The 16,857-nt window shown below is 47.8% G+C and overlaps 1 protein-coding gene across 3 annotated transcripts in view; it reads right to left on the minus strand.

The window, feature by feature from the left end:
- Positions 1-16,857, minus strand: part of PARN (poly(A)-specific ribonuclease) — a 160,911-nt gene that overhangs the window by 48,472 nt on the left and 95,582 nt on the right. The gene's annotated exons all lie outside the window — the stretch shown is intronic.

Below are 16,857 nucleotides of genomic sequence, written 5' to 3' on the forward strand. Positions count from 1 at the left end.
GAGGAACTGCTTCTACTCACGAGAAAGTGGGGGCACAGAGGGGGGGGCTGCCACGGGCCACACCGTGGGTCAGTGGCAGTGCTGGGGTGCAAAACCAGGCTGCTCTGACCCTAAGGCCAGGGTCTTTCCTGTCACTCTGCACTTCACTTTGAACTCTGCAAATTCAAGATATCCCCACCGTACTTGAGACACGGCTCTTCTCCTTCCGCTTTTAAAGACTGCTAATTCTCTGTAATGTGCTTCTGGCTGGCAGGAGCACTTGAGAACTGGAGCTTATTCCCTCCCTGGTGTTAACATTTCACTAGGGCCAGGTCGGTTTCCTTTGAGTCCTTGCTGCCTGCTCCTCGGAGGCTAGTGGAAAGAATGTGCTGGGAGCGTGGGAGTGAGGATCCATGGGAGACCTGCTGGCGGATGGGCAGCCGTTCGCTGGTTCTGGCCCCTGCAGTTTGAGCATACACTCTCCTAGCCCACCATCACTACCAGCGGTTACTACCCACACTGGCGGCGAGACAGTGGGTGTCTGGCCATGCTGGTCGGGGCCGTTAGGAGCAGACTTGGTACCTGGGCAGCTGTACAAGCACCATGATGTCTAAAATGCAGAGTCTGTGTACCCACTGCTAGCAACATTCTTGGTACAGAGTCGTTCTCACTAAATACCATGTGAACGAATGCACGGCAGAATACAAGTGGTGACAAGAATTCAGTCCTTAAGTATATCAGCGCCAGACAAGGGATCCGGTCCATCAGGGACCTTAAGTCAGAGGGCAAGACAATTGTATGAGAGGCAGAAGCTCCACGTATCCGACACCTGACGCTTTTCATCTTTGCTCCAAGTGGACCAGATCTGCCTAAAACTTCCAAGCACAACCGTGGTTTACAGAATGTCATGCCCTAAATGTTTAGCCATCTAAGGAGCAAAACATCACCACCACCACCACAAAACAAAAAAACAAAAGCAAAAACAAAAACAAAACTCTACTCTTCAAAAAAATACAAATTTTTACTAAGAAGCTTGTGTAACTTTTCAAATACCTATTCTAGAGTTAAAGAGAAAAAAAGGGGGTGGGGGACCCCAGAATATTACAGAACTTCCCTATTATACAAAGTCTCCCAAAGAAGGAGAGTGAGTTACTGAAATGTGAGCTCAAAGCAGCGTGCTCTGACTCACTCCCAAGGAGATAAACAGAAAAAGCATCCAGTTCTGGAGATGTGCGACTGACCAAAGCCACTCCTCAGCACAGAACCACAGAAACAGGATCCTTTCTCGAAAATCTTACTCCTTGGGACAGCTACTTTTCTTGCTTTCAACGTCCACATTTCTGACTTTCTCCATTCATTTAACCAGCTGACCATTTAAATATACAACAAACAGCACCCACCCATGCTTCCGCCCGGCAACTGCTCACTGTCCCAGGGACCATGTTAGATATTCAGTAAAACAAGACAAGATTTCCACTCTCTTAAGCTTATCCTGTCACCTGCAAACTTCACGTAGGGGTGATTTCCCTGTAAGCATAAGACTATCTTACTACTACGGGTTAAACTATCTATGAGATCCATAATAAGAACCCACAGATTCTACCATTATTATTTGGTCCTGATTGTTGGCAAATAAGCACCTCCTGGATTTTCCTCTTTAAGATCCATTCTTTATTCCAGCAGGTTTATTCTGCAGGCAGGCCCCAGAGGGATGCCAACTGTAATAACCCCTCTCTCGAGTTTCACTTGGACTCCCAAGTAAAAGAGGAGGCTTGAGTCAATATTCCCCATGAAAGCAAAGGTGATGATAGGGTCATAAAGGAGCCAAGATGATCTATTTAACAGTATCCGGTTGTTTCCAATAATTGAGCTCGCAGCCCCAGGGACAAACGTTACAAACAACTCCCTAACCACGGTGGGGAATTTATCGGAGCACACGTGGAATGAGGATCACTTAAAAGGGGAAACAAATAACAACCCACTTTTCACCGCTGGGCTTCACATGGCAGTCATTCACCAGCATTCCTTCACATCCCAGCAGCTCTGGAGCTCTCGGCCTTTAATCTAGAAGCCAAGCTCTGGCTCCAAGCCACCCCTCCTCGAATGGATGAATCAGCAAAATGAATTGGCTGTCAGCTGTGTCCTCCAGTGATTCCAGCTCGCCTGTCAGAAGCAGCATGGAGCAGGCTGCCTGGCAACACTAACCTTTTCCAAATTTGTCAGGGAAATGATTCAAGACCATCTTTCAGTTGCGCCACTTGGTTAGAGCCTCTGGGGCAACGCACATATGCCACCGGCCCTCCCGGCTCCCCGGTAGGTAAGCGAGGGCAGCTCCCCTCACGTGGGCTCACCCACTCACAGCCTCCCCAAGTCAGCTCTGCTCACTCTGCACCCATTACAGCATTTCATCTCCACGAGGGCCCCGCCAGGAAGGGATGCTCTAGTCACCACACAGATAGAGAGACTGAAATCAGGGCAGCAAGGCTGCTTGCCCAAAGTCTTGTAGGTAAGCCACAAAGCCGGTTTGGAACCAAGACATGATTTTTTTTTTTTTTTAATGTAATACTGCCACATGTCTGCCATGTTTTTTTTTTTATGTATTTATGTGTTTATTTAGACTGACAATTGTCTTCTAAATGGATCCTTTACTAGGAGTTTTAAAGACTTACTTAAAATGTTTCAGACTTCTTTCCCGAAAAATTAAATAAATAGATGAAAAATCTTTGAAAAAAAAAATTAAGAACTTACCATTACTGTTAGGCAAAGTCTCTCCAACTAAGTTGATGAAAATACATTATGATTATGGACAAGAGGACTTCAGATATAGACTCCTCCCAAAATTTATCTATAGATTTACTGCAACTCCAATAAAAAGAAATTCTACATTTTAATAGAACACTGAAAAAATTAAAAATGAAATTTAAAAAAGTCTCAATAGAAAACAGAGCAGGGTTAGTCAGGGACTGGGTAGAAGGTCAACTGCAAAGGGGATGAGGGGATTATGGGGGTGATGGAGCCGTCCTGTATCTTCACTATGGTGGTGGTTACATGATTGTATGCATCTGCTGAACAAGAGCTGTACAACAAAGAGGGTATCTTTACTGTACAAAAATTATACCCCAATTATTCTGTGGAACTGGAAAGGTTAACTCCAAAAGTTAAATGGAAGAACAAATGGGCCAACAACGGCCCAGACCTTTCTGAAGAAGAGTAAGCAAGGGGGATGTTGCCTTGCTAAGCTATAAAAGCTTATTGTAAAGCCAGAGTAACTAAGATGGTGTAGCAATGGGAGAGAGATCAACAAACTGACCAACAATATAGAAGAGCCTAAAAACAGACTTATGCATCTGTGAAACTTTGATTTTTGACAGAGACAGCAAGACAGAGAATGTGGAAAAGGAAAAGTTGGAAAAACTGTTTATCCATAGGAAAAAAATGAAATTGGATTCTTAGTCACACCATGCTGAAAAATCAACTCCAGATGGATGAAGAACTGAAATGTCAAAAGCAAACTTTGAAAACTTGAAAAGAAAATATAAATGAGTATCTTTCTGAGCTTGAAGCAGGAAAGAATTTATAAAGACACAAAAAGTGTTATGCATTCAACAAAGGTCAATTAGTATGACTCCATTAAATTAAAATTTCTGTCCATCAGTAGACACTTCAGAGTGAAGACAATCCACAAGCTGGAAGAAGATATTTGTAACGCATGGAACTGGTGAAGGATTAGCACCAGAATACATAAAAACGCCTACAAAACAAGAAGAAAACCCGCAACAACAAAAGGGCCAAAGACATGAAAAGCATGCACAGTCATTTCATAGCAAAGAAGTATATAATGCCAATAATTATATAAAGAGACACTCAAGCTCAGGCAAAGACAAGTTCTGAGAACAATATCATTTTGTGTGTTTTGCTGGCAAAAAAATTTAAAAGACCGCTAAGAGCAATGGCTGAGAAGATGTGGAGCAATGGGATCGCTACCGGTATAACCACTGTGGAAAACAACTTCGCATTCTCACTTAATGTTGACCATTCACACATCCTATTACCCAGCAGTTCCACTCTTAGACATATATTAATAAATGAGTATTATGATGTAAATATAATAACTTTTTTTTTTTAAAGATTTATTTGACAGAGAGAGACACAGCGAGAGAGGGAACACAAGCAGGGTAGTGGGAGAGGGAGAAGCAGGCTTCCCGCTAAGCAGGGAGCCCGATGCGGGGCTCGATCCCAGGACCCCGGGATCATGACCTGAGCCGAAGGCAGATGCTTAACAACTGAGCCACCCAGGCGCCCCACAAGAACTTTTTTTAAAAGAACACAATGTTTACACTATCCGAGAGAGAGGAAAGGGAAGAAGCAACCCAAATCTCTACCAGCAGGTGAATGGAAAAACTGTGTTATAGTCCCACAATGGAATACTGTCTCAGAGTAAACATAAATGAACTACAGCAACATATAATAAGATGGATGAATCTTAGGAATATAATGGTGAATGAGAAATGCAAGTCCCAGAAGTCTATTTGCAGTCTGACACTCTTTTTAATACATTCTAAAACAAAAATCAAACAATACATCCACTATATTCAGGGAGGGGTGTGTGTGTGTGTCAGAGAGAGAGACAGAACAAAAAAGCAAGAAAATGATCAATACAACTTTCAGGAGACCGGTTGCCCCTGGCAGGGAATCAGGAGGATGGGAGGAGGAGGAGCAACAGAGAGATGTAATTTATCAGCAATAGTTTAGCTCTTTGGTTCAGTGGTTTCACAGATGTTCATTACATCTTAAACAAACAAATTCTTTAGGTTTTCTGTTGTTTATCCTGTCCAAGCACTAAGGGCCATTTCCAGTACAGACAGCCTAAGGCGGAAAGTGGCTGGAAGACGAGGTAAGAGTCTCTCCAGGTTCAATGTCCTCAGTGACACGGCGGTGCCCCCGAATGGTGTGTGTGGTGTGAGCGAGCGAGCACTGCGTCGCAGACCTTCCTCAGGAAGCGAGGCACGTCAGCGCCGTCTGGCCATCCGCAGGCTGCGATCGGTGGGGCAGGGACACACCCTCAGCCCTGCGTGCAGCATCTGCAAAGGCCACCCGCAGCCGACACTAAGTCTCAATGTCTGACGCCGACATTCCTAGTAGTCCAGTTGCTACAGGAAGGAGAAGCATTTACTGGAAACCTACTCTGCCCGCCACGGGGTTATCCTGACCGTACAGGTAAAGGCAGGGAGGCTCAGGAGGAGGGACTAGCCCAGGGTCCCAAAGCTGACGAGTGTTTGGGCCAGGAGCCAAAGCAAAGCCTACATTCTCTGCATGACACCACGCGCACTGGAAGGGTCCCAGACAGCTGCCATTCAGCGCTGACGCAGGCATACACATCTATCTTCGAGAGAATCCATCTGTCCGTCTCTCCACAACAGTTCTGTGTACCCAGCAGAGGGAATCTCCACGTGATAACCCCGTACGTTAGCCCACCGGCAGCACCCTGGGTGTCAGCGGGCGCTTTCACGCTCAACCCTGCGTCCTTCAGACCCTCTCGATGCCTCCCCTTCCTCCTCCCACAGCCGAGGCTCAGGGCCCTGCACCACGTGCTGTCACTTTGGGTTTTCACCCCACGCCAGGGTGACGCCGAATGCTGTTTTGTGTTGGCTTATCTAAATAGGAACATACTGAATAGGAGTTTTGTCATGTTTCTGTACTATTTTGATCAGGTTGGGTTGATAACAGATTGAACACTTCTTGACTTTTACCAGATAAGAGAATGGCGGCTTTTATCTTGGATTCTAGTGAAAGCAAACTTTAAAATGTTTAAAGAAAGGCGTTCACAACAAAACACACTGAACGCCATCGGTCACTGCGAACGTTCTCCCGTGCTCGTGACTGCACGTCCCTGCAACTGATCCGAGACACAGGCAGAGCCTAAGGCGCTGCAGTGAGGCTTCTGTCCCGCGTGTCCGGCCAGGTCAGGGCGAGCCGGCCAGCCCCACAGCAGCACCCTCTGCTTTACCCTCTGCCGTACCCCCTTCCCTTCCTGAGCCGGTCCTTTCTCGAGTCTTGCTGAGAAGGCTAGGGTGCCGTCGAGGCCCTCAGGAGCAGCCCAGCTTGGCCTGGAGCCCGCCACAATGCTGCCTCGTTCCCCACATTCACCCAACAGGCCCAGCGCTCTTGGAGGCTGGGGCCCACGCCCTAGCCACGTTTGTAGGGCTGGGGTTCTACCTCAGCTCTTTTGCAGGAGGTTAATCTAAGATTACGGCGGGAAAGGGGGGTGCGGAAGCACAGCTTTTGTATCTGTTGGCAGCCTGTGTCCACCCAGGAGAGAAAATTCAGAAACTCTTCAGTTGAGAAGTCCGTGTTGAAGCCTGATCTGGTGCACGAGAGCCCTGGACTGCAAGCGAGGCTGCTGGCATTGACTCTAAAGACAGGCTCCCTGGGGCAGGGACAATGGGTGCGTGTCGCCCCACCTGAGCCTCACCAGGACGCTGGGAAAGAAAGGAGACTCGGGAAGCTGGCCGGCTTGCCTCAGTCACCCGGTGAGGACTCAGGACACTGGTCTCCTGTGCTTCCTTTCATGCGGTGGGCACGGCTCCAACAGAGGGTAATTATTTTATAAAGATTTTTTTTTTTTAATTAAATAAGCTCCCCACCCAATGTGGGGCTCGAACCCACAACCCCGAGGTCAAGAGTCGCAGGTTCGCTGACTGAGCCAGCCGGCCGCCCCGAGACTAATTATTTTTTAAAAGCACTGAGGCTGAAAGAGTGAACACGAAGACACCCGAACGCGCTCCCGGCCCATGAAGAGGTCGGACAGCCAGAGATAACGAAGGAAGAGGCAGAAGGCATGTGACCCCGTCATCTCTGCCTCCCCGAGGGCTCCCCCAGAGCGCCTGACACACAGGAGGCCAGGCCACAGAGATGTGCAGAGCGCCCCCGAGCCCCCCTCCCCAGCTCCTCACGGCTGAGGGCGGGTGGCGGCAGCCCTGCGTGTTGACAAGGCTGAGAGGAGGAAGCGCATGTGACCCAGACCGCGCCACCTGCAGGTCACACCCACGACGGCGTGCTCCCTCCACTCACCTCCACAATTAGACCCTCATTTCACTTCCCAGTTCTCTAACAAAGGCCAAGGAAGTGGCAATGAAGACTCTCTACAAAGTGGGTAAAGGCTGACATGTAGATATGACGATGTTTACTTAAAACCTAGGCCAAGAAAGAGGCAACAAAGTCAAGTGGGAAAACCACAGGTTCCAAGGCCACAGAGGCCTGGGTTCAAATCCTGCCCCAAATCTTAACTCACTTGCCTCCGTGGCTTCATTTCTTTATCCATAAAATGGGCTTATCTACCTGCTTTATAAGGCTGCTAGGAAAAGTGGACAGCGTGCATGCAGCAAAGCTTTTAGCACGGGGCCCAGCACATAGTAGGTGCCTAATTAACGAGGCTACTGCTGTTAAATCACAAAACCTATAGTTCAGACAAAAGAACTGTGCCCGAGCCAACAGAAGACGTTCTGCAGCTGACACAGAATCAGCGAGCTGGAACTCACCTCACCTTGGTGAGCCTGAAGGGAGAAGGGCCTCCCATAACCTGAGTCTGCAAGAGCTCACAGAATACTGCTGTCGTATAGAATGTGGATGCAATCTAGCAAAACCTTTCCCAAGCAAAAGTGCAGAGAGAAAATGGAAAATACAGGGACCAGTACATCACCTGTACTTGACAAGTATAAAATCAAGAAGTCTTTAAGTATCATTTTTCAAAATTGTACTGAGGCCAAAGTAAGTCAAATCATTTTCACGAACTCCGCTGACAACACCACAGTCAGCCTTACAGACGTTCATCTCAATCATTCATTCAACAAACCCTGGGGCTCAGTAATGTGCAGGGCACTGGGGCGTGGCAGAAGAAATGGGACATTCTCCGCCCTGAAGAGGCCCACAGTCTAGAGGAGAAAAAGGAAGGGAACAGACTGATAGCGAGCACCAGGTAGGCCAGAACCTAGGCATGCTGCTTTTAACATGAGGAGGGCAGGAGGGAAGGAGAGGGGAAGGACAAATCCAAACTAGCAAAAAGTGGACTGTGAGGGAGTGGTTGCTAGTGAGGCTCTAAGTCCCCCCGAGGCCTATGCCAACCACCTTAGCGTCGAATGAGTGATGTCACTAAGGAACACTGCTTCCATTAACCAGCCTGGTGGTGCGTTTGTTCTCTTTTCATAGTTCCTGGCTGAAAAGTCGATGAGAAGTAAATAAAGCTACCATTTACTGAGTACTTACTGTATGTAAGAACTAGGCTAACTGCTTTACAAACAAAGGTACTTAGATCTCACTTGGTCGTTTATTCGTCCGTCCATTAGTTTATGAATACAGACACTGATGTATTAAATTCTCATCTGTTCATTCATTCATCTATCCATTCATTGAGGAACAAACACGCCATCTTCTAAGCCTCGGCAACTGGGGCTGTGAGGGCGGGTCAGAGACACAGGCCCTGTGTTCGCCGGGAGAGGGACAGTGTACAGAGCGCCACACGTGTGCTGAGGGTTGGAAATGGAGAGGCGCTCTGGGGGCTCCCTGGGCAGCTGGTCAAGCCCAGGAGGCAGGGACCTGTTCCCTAAGGAAAAGACACTGGACTCTTTCCTGAGACTTGAAAGTTGGGAGAATACTGGGGTTGGGGACTGTGACCTAGGCAGAAGCAACATGAAGTGACCAATCTCTGAGTGAGGAAGCACGGCCATGACCAGGCCCGTGGCCACGCAGTGTGCAGTGGGAGCCGCCGCTGGGTGCTTAATCAGGGGGAGAACATGATCTGACATGTGTTTCTGCAAGACCACTGTCCCTGAAGGGGAAAGAACAGGAATGGGAATGGAGACGGCCCAGACTAAGAGAAGAAGTCCAAACAGAACTCCAAGGAAGGCCAACATTTAATCATCATACACATGGGGAAGAGCAGGCCTGGGTGCCTGGGAAGCCACAGGCTGAGGAGGTGGGGGACCAACCTAGAAAGTATGGTGCTGTGGAATTCAAGAAGGAACGGGCAGATATACTGACAGGCAAGAGGAGGGGAGAGTCTGGTGGCTTTATGGCACAGAAGTCACAGGGACCTTAGCAAGAGCAGGTCAGTGGTGTGAGACCACCACTAGATGACAGTAAGAGGTGACACGGCGCAGGTGACGCATGCAGAGCATGTGACTTCGCAGAAGGAAAGACATAATCAGGAGCAAAGGCAAACCGGGATCTTGGGAGTTTTTTGAAAAGATGGGAGGGATTGAGTAGGTTTCCACAGTGTTGGGAAGAAGTCAATGGGTGGGGTGGGCACAGGGGTAAGGGGCAGCTCGAGGCCCCAGAGAGGAGATGGGGCCCAGAACACGTGGGTGGGATCCACTTCTGAGAGGAGAGAAGTGTGGGTGCAGAGCTTTATGAATCTGGGGGTAGGAAGCTGCCCCTGGAAGTTGGCTGTTTCCTGGGTGGAGGGACTGGGTCTTCCTGAGAGCCCCGGGGTTGGAGACTGAGAGGACAAGGGAAGGAGAACAGGCCATGGAGCCAGTTCCTGACAAGACCCAGCCAGGGAGAGTGGCCTTCTGTGCGGTGTTACCCATGTGCCCGTGCTGCTTCTCCTCAAAACAACCCCACAAGTTGTTTTACTGGGCAGTAAATTCTATTTTTACAGGCCTCCCTGACTTTGATGCCATGTTCTGACTATTTTAACCTGCCCCTCAAGGTCAGCAACAAAGTAGCCGCTCTAAACCTAAGCCAAACAAACACACAAAAGAAGGTCTCAAGGGCCGACACAGCTCCTTAAAAGATGGTGTTGTGATGCGCAGAAGTTAAGAAGGAATTTTAGGATGGAGTCAAACAGGAGCAGAAAGACTTCCAACAAAGTTTAGAAATGAGAATTACCTTGAAGGGGAGAGGAGAGGAGAGAGAAAGAGAAAGAATGCCCCCCCTCTTTTATTTAAGACAAAATGCACAAGTGAAAATAAGAACTGGGAAGCAATCCCATACTTACCAGTCCCCTGTGAACCTGACAGACAGCAAAAAGACCTAAGTAATTTACACTGTGCTTCATACTTCCTGGGAGAAAATCAAGATTGATGTCTCAACTACACGGGAATAATTTAAAGTAAAATCAAAAATCTAGATTCTACAAAACAGCAGATACAAACCAGCAGATCCTAAAAGTCAAGAACACTGAATAAATTCTACTCTAGGGAAGACCAAACAGTCTGTGCCTTAGTTATGCTCTTATATATAACAGTATCTTTTTTTAAAAGATTTTATTTATTTATGAGAGAGAGAGAGAGAGAGAGAGAGAGATCACAAGCAGCGGGGAGGGGTGGAGGGAGAAGCAGGCTCCCCACTGAGCAGGGAGCCCGATGCGGGGCTCGATCCCAGGACCCCAGGATCATGACCTGAGCGGAAGGCAGATGCTTAACGACTGAGCCCCCCAGGCACCTTATGTAACAGTATCTTTAAGGTCTGCCTATATATATCACAAAGGAGTAGAAGTGAAAAATAATCATGGTTTATAGCACGGTTACGCTGCCCAAAGTACAATATGAGCTCTCACCCTAATATGTTATCCTATATTCTGTAGTAACAGTATTTTCATGCGCTTCCACACATGCTCTCCCAGCTCTAATCCTACCTCCACAAAACAGCCCCATTGTGAATATGACAAAATGGAGCCCCAGACAAGTGCCTTGCCTGATGTCACAGTGCCAGACAGTGGAAATGGCCAGATGTAAGGCACCGTGGGCACAACGCCCCTGCGGGGGAGCCTTTCGGGCCCCAACGGCAGCACATCGCGTGCAACAGGTTTTAAGCTGCAAGAGCATCACCAAACAGCACCCACCTGAACTACACGCAACCCACTCTGATGCCTTCTGTTCTGTCTCTTCCTACCTTCTTTTTTCATACTGCGGTCCACCAGCACTGAGTTCCTGACCCACTAATGGGCCCTGACCCGGAGTCTGAAACACGCCACGGCTCGCTGACACCCACCATTCAACACGGCATTTCTGTGGGACAATGCGCTTTGTGTTCTAAAAGGTTAATCAACAAAAGAACTTCTAGGACATAACTGATTCACCAACCAGAGCCTCCATGTAACTGAACCGCTGGCTGGGGGAAGTGGCTGGGTCCACAGGCAGGGTGAAGTGCGTTCTTTAATCCGGACTAGTTCTCACCAACGCCACTTGGGATGCCAGATACAGATACGCACCCAATAAAAATGTAGACTGTAGGCACAAGACAATACGTCTGGCAGCTTGTTGAGCTGGTGATGAAGCATTAAATCTGCCACAATATTAGTGCTATGGTGATAAAGCATGAGTACCCCATCTTTTCTCGACTTCCCATGGCCACGGTTGCAAAAAGCCTGACAGAATAGCTACATTTTCAGATTTAAAGGTTTCAACAGTGAAAAGCTTAAAGTCTGTTTATTTATTTATTTATTTTTAAATTTTTATTTATTTGAGAGACAGCGAGAGAGGGAACACAAGCAGGGGGAGTGGGAGAGGGAGAAGCAGGCCTCCAGCTGAGCAGGGAGCCCGATGTGGGGCTCGATCCCAGGACCCTGGGATTGTGACCTGAGCCGAAGGCAGATGCCCAGCGACTGAACCACCCAGGCGCCCCAAAGTCTGTTTGCGTATAAGCCAACCAGATATGGGTGATGCTGTGCTGCAATATTTACACTTTCATTAAATGTCTCTGCTGGATGTTTTGATGTGGTTTTCATTTGATAAAGGAATTTACTTACACCTCATGACTCAGCTTATTTATTAACCAAGTGAAACCAGGAGGGAAGGAGGGGACCTGGAGAGAGAAGAATGACAGACCCTTATCAGCCAGGCAGGGCAGAGCTATCTCACCTGCAAGGTGAGTCATCCCCCCTGGGAGGGAGGGTGTCAACCACCAAAAAGCAGCCTCTCCCAACCTGGTAAGGGAGTCGCAGCAATTCCACATAAACCCTGACTGCTGTTTTTGGTTCCCTATAACGTTCCCGGCACGTCACCAGTCTGGCCCCGTTCAGCGCTCTCAGGATAGCACCATGATGCCACCCTGGGACCCAGAACCCTCTCCCGGGCAGTGCCTTTCGTCTCCTCCACCCTCCACCCCTGCAATGCACCTAAAGATGTGGAACATTCTGAAATCTACTCGCCTCTTCGGTGCCCCCAGGAAACCATCTGTCACCACTGGAAAGTTTCAAAAAAATGCCAACACGACCTCACTTAACATTGAGGGCAGCCACCTCCAGACCTCCTGGCCTTGTGATTACCCTTTGTGGAGAGAGGATCAGTTCCTAACAAAAGGAATGAAATCGGCTCTTCAGATACAGGTTGCTTTGGGACAATGAAATGCATTTGTTCGAATAGGCAATGTTTGACTTCAGAAACGAAATACCCAGTAAAAACCACACACTTCTCCAAAGGAGAAGTCAATAATTAAAGTTAAGTCTCATTTTCCACATCAGTTTGACTCTTTACCTTGCTGAGATGTGCCCAACGACTAATTTATTTCACTGGTGGGTCCAATCTGTAGGCTGCACACTAAAACCCTAAGGATTACTAAACATCCCAAAGGGCAGCATGAAACTGGATGAGGGTTATTTTGATTTTAAAGTCCCATCCCGGGCGCCTGGGTGGCTCAGTCGTTAAGCATCTGCCTTCGGCTCAGGTCATGATCCCAGGGTCCTGGGATCGAGCCCCACATCGGGCTCCCTGCTCGGCAGGAAGCCTGCTTCTCCCTCTCCCACTCCCCCTGCTTGTGTTCCTGCTCTCGCTATCTCTGTCTCTGTCAAATAAATAAAATCTTAAAAAAAAAAAAAAAAAAGATTTAAATAAAAATAAAAAAAAATAAAGTCCCATCCCATCTTGGCATTTAATACAGTCATCCTATGCCTGCATCATTTTTCTCCCTTTAATGTTACCCAACCACTTCCCTATAGACTTCACGATTTTAGGGAGACTATTCACCTCTTTATTTTCTATGTAAGTTTATTTCCCTGGTATGGAGGCTGCTGCTGCCAAGGCTCCGTGGTCAGAACAGACAGCGTCCAGGTCTGACAAGGGCACATTAAGCCATCAAAAGCTGCTGAAGCTGACTCAGCGACATTTCTCTCATCTATACACAGGAGAGCAAGCGGGAGAACGAAAGAAAGGAGAGAGAGGATTAGAGGGACAGAAGGACAGAGAGAGGAAGGGGGCGGGAGAACATGGAGCCAAAGACAGCAGCTTTCCCCTTCTGATAAGTGTTTTCAGAAGGTGGTGCCTCCCCAAATCCAGAGAAGTAACAAGTTCTTCACTGCTCCTGAACACTTAAAGAACCTGTGAAATTCTTCTGCTAGCAGGAGGAAGAGGAAGATTTTTTTAAGTGATTTGGCACTGCTAAGCTTTCCTGCCTCGAGTTGCTAATGTCTCTTTAAGTTGTTCTAAATATTCATTTTGTTTTCTATATCCCGAGGAGAAAGTAATGTAGATCTTTTTGTCTATTTGGACGTCCAGTGCAAAATCCAACTGGTTAGATAATGGAATCAAGTCTTACATTTAAAAACATTTACATGAATAAAAAGAAAAGAAAAAAGAAACAAAATACCTACTTAAATAAATAATAAAACCATTTATTTACATGAAAAAAGTAATAGAATGGCAGGTGTCATGACCTCACTACACTTTAAAGTATTTTGGAATGTTCTGTATGTTTTATCCTAAAATACCCAATGACCCAAGGGTTTTCCTGCAACGACAAAATACTCGACACAAATTAGGAAATTGAAGAAGAACTTCTGAAAGTCATATATCGGTAGAGAACACAGAATGCTTGATAACGCAGCATCCATGGATTTTAAAAAGTACTCTAGGGGCGCCTGGGTGGCTCAGTCCATTAAGCACCCAACTCTTGGTTTCAGCTCAGGTTGTGATCTCAGGATTGTAAGATCAAGCCCCATGTCAGGCTCCACACTCAGCGTGGAGTCTGCCTGAGATTCTTTCCCACCTCCCTCTCCTTCCCCCTCTGCTCCTCCCCCTGCTTGTGCATGCGCTCTCTCTCTAAAAATTAAATATCCTTTAAAAATAAATAAATAGTACTCTACAATTACTTTTCCCTAGAAAAACACCTCCATCCTTTAAATTATAACTCTGAAGTCCCACCACTCATGCCTCTAGCACAAGCCGCCTCAATTTAAAGCATGTAAACTCAAGTTTATGTTTGTGTAGTGACTGAATTTACTTACCCTGCCTTTGCATAGAATTGCATTATGATTTTAATGAAGAGAAACAGGACTGTGTGATAGCAACTTCCCTGGGACCCAGGTGGAAAGCTCCAGAGAGCACATTTTCCCCAGCAAGCTCACAGACAGTGCCCCGTGCCAGGCTGAGGCAGCAGTGAGAGGCCTTCAGCCACAGGAGAACAAGAAGCCCGGCTTGCTTCTAAGGCTACAAATGGATTCATCAACACCAACCCCGCAACAAGGAGGTACACGGCTCCAGACTGCGGCTCTCCATCATCCTCAGGGTTTAACAGTCCACGGGCCTGAACCACAAATGAAGTAATGTTGACTACTATTAAAATAAAAAAAAGGGGGGGGGGCACCTGGGTGGCTCAGTCATTAAGCGTCTGCCTTCGGCTAGGGTCATGATCCCAGCATCCTGGGATCAAGCCCCTCATCGGGCTCCCTGTTCTGCGGGAAGCCTGCTTCTCCCTCTCCCACTCCCCCTGCTTGTGTTCCCTCTCTCACTGCGTCTCTCTCCGTCAAATAAATAAATAAAATCTTAAAAAAAAAAAAAAAAAGAACATGTTTTCAGTACCTAATTCCCCCCAGGACTTGATTTGGTAGTCAAAGTGTCCAGCTTCTACTTTCAAGTGGATACATGAAAGAGAACAGAAGAGACAGCAAATGTTACATTGCAGGCAGAGAGCCAAGTGAACCTCCTACCCCACTCTGAGCCACCGGTCAGCTGCGACCCAAGAGAGGGCTTCCTGGTGAAACAAGTAGGAAAAACAATCCCCACCGACTCACCCGACTCACAGGCCACATTTTATGAGAATCCTCAGAAGCCTGGCTAGAACGCTGCTTCATGTCAGCTCACAGCTGGTGGCCTCCCCCTGCACCCGCTCTCCCTGCAAAGCCGCTCCCTGGGGAACTAGCAGGAGTGGCTACCTGAAGGCAGCCCGAGAGTCACAGGCAAGGAGCAGAAGGCCCACTGATCGGGCATGTTCTTTCTACAGCTCAAGCCAGAGAGAGCTTGGGCCCACCCTGTCCTTGGTTCCCTGGACGCCTTGACTAAATGCTGTTTGGATTATTTAAGGAGAGAAAAAAAAAAAAGTGTGACCGCTTCACAAGTTAAAAGATTTTAATGAAACTGTATGAGCCAAGTGGCCCAGTGGGATGAGGATGGATTCTGGGGGTGGGACAGTTATCGCCGGACTGAGGGACCACCACTTCACCTCTCTGGACCACTGTTTTCTTATCTTTGAGCCGAGGTGCTTCCCACACTGGCTGCAGGGCAAGCAACCGCACGGGGGAGTTGCAACAGCGCGCACGTGTGTGGGGAGGCTAAAGGTGCAAACTGCGTTGGTCCCAGTGACCCTTGAAGATGCCCTCTGGAGGTGCCACCCTGGCATCCCTCGTGGCTGTGCCTCCCGCCGGGGTCAGAACACACCGCGTTCCTTCGCTCACAACACCAGAGGCAGAAGGCAGCCGGCACGGAGGCCCACGCTACTGAACACACGTGCGTGCACGCCCACGTTTCCGGGCGGTGGGAGGCTCACCACCAGCAGAACATGAGGACTGATGGTCATGTGGCCAGAGCGGACCCCTATCTCCCATCTCATCTCCGACTCACTTGGATGCACACTTTCACTGACTGGAATGACAAGCAAAACCAGTCTCGCTACCGAAAGAGTAACTCCTCCAAATAAGTACATCTGAATCCACTCCAGCTGAAAAATGGCAATGAGGTAACTGTGCCCGGACTCCCCTACGCCTTGTGCCTGTCCTCCGATCACACACACACACCCAGGCCAGTCCTCGGAAGACCAGGAGCGTGCTTCAGTCATCTTGTGTCACCAGTGACATTTCTCCAGGAGACAATATCTAACACGGCTATTTCCCCGCTGCTTCCGATCAGCCGTGCGCCCGCGATCACGACAAGCCACTGAAAAACCAGGGCCAAACGTCCTAGAGCATGGATTTTACTGGAGATCGGGGAATAAAAGCTAAATAATTAACCTGATGATTTAAAACATTTAATATTAAAATAAAAGAGATGTATTAGAGAGTGGAATTTTTTAAAATTTGTGAGAATGGTTTAAATAAAACACAAGACGGCACAGAAATTCCAACTTCCACCTTTCTCTCTCCTTCCACCCCCCTCTCCCCACCCCCAATGCCCTTGAGCGTTCCTATCTGCTCTCCTTTGGTGTTAGGGGTATTTAGTGAAAGTTTAGAAGTTTAAGAATAATGTTCTCCCGCAGAGGCCCTTAGTAATAAATATTAGCTGAATGAATGACCAATTCTCTTTTCTGCGAGAGTGAGAATATCAGAAGGAGGAAGAAACCCCCACTTTCTCTTTGTGGCAGCAAGGAGGTGAATGTAATGTACACACAGTAATTTACACAAGACAATTTGTACTCTACATTCACAAACGACATTCACGGAGCTGTAAGGAGTTCTCTATAGTTAGAAGCAGTCCTGGAAAGAGCTGACTGGTACGAGAAAAGGGTAATGCAATTATCTATTTTTCCAGCAAAGGGGCCAGAAATGGATGTATTGGGGACAAGCAAGGAAAGGCAGGGGCAGCCCACGCTGTGAGGGTGTGCTTTCACAGTTTAAATAAATCTGTCCGAAAGGGGTTCTAACCCACATATGTGTGGGTATGATGGGAAGGTGGG

This window comes from Phoca vitulina, unplaced genomic scaffold (genome assembly GCF_004348235.1).
Source record: "Phoca vitulina isolate PV1807 unplaced genomic scaffold, GSC_HSeal_1.0 scaffold66, whole genome shotgun sequence".
NCBI lineage: Eukaryota > Metazoa > Chordata > Mammalia > Carnivora > Phocidae > Phoca > Phoca vitulina.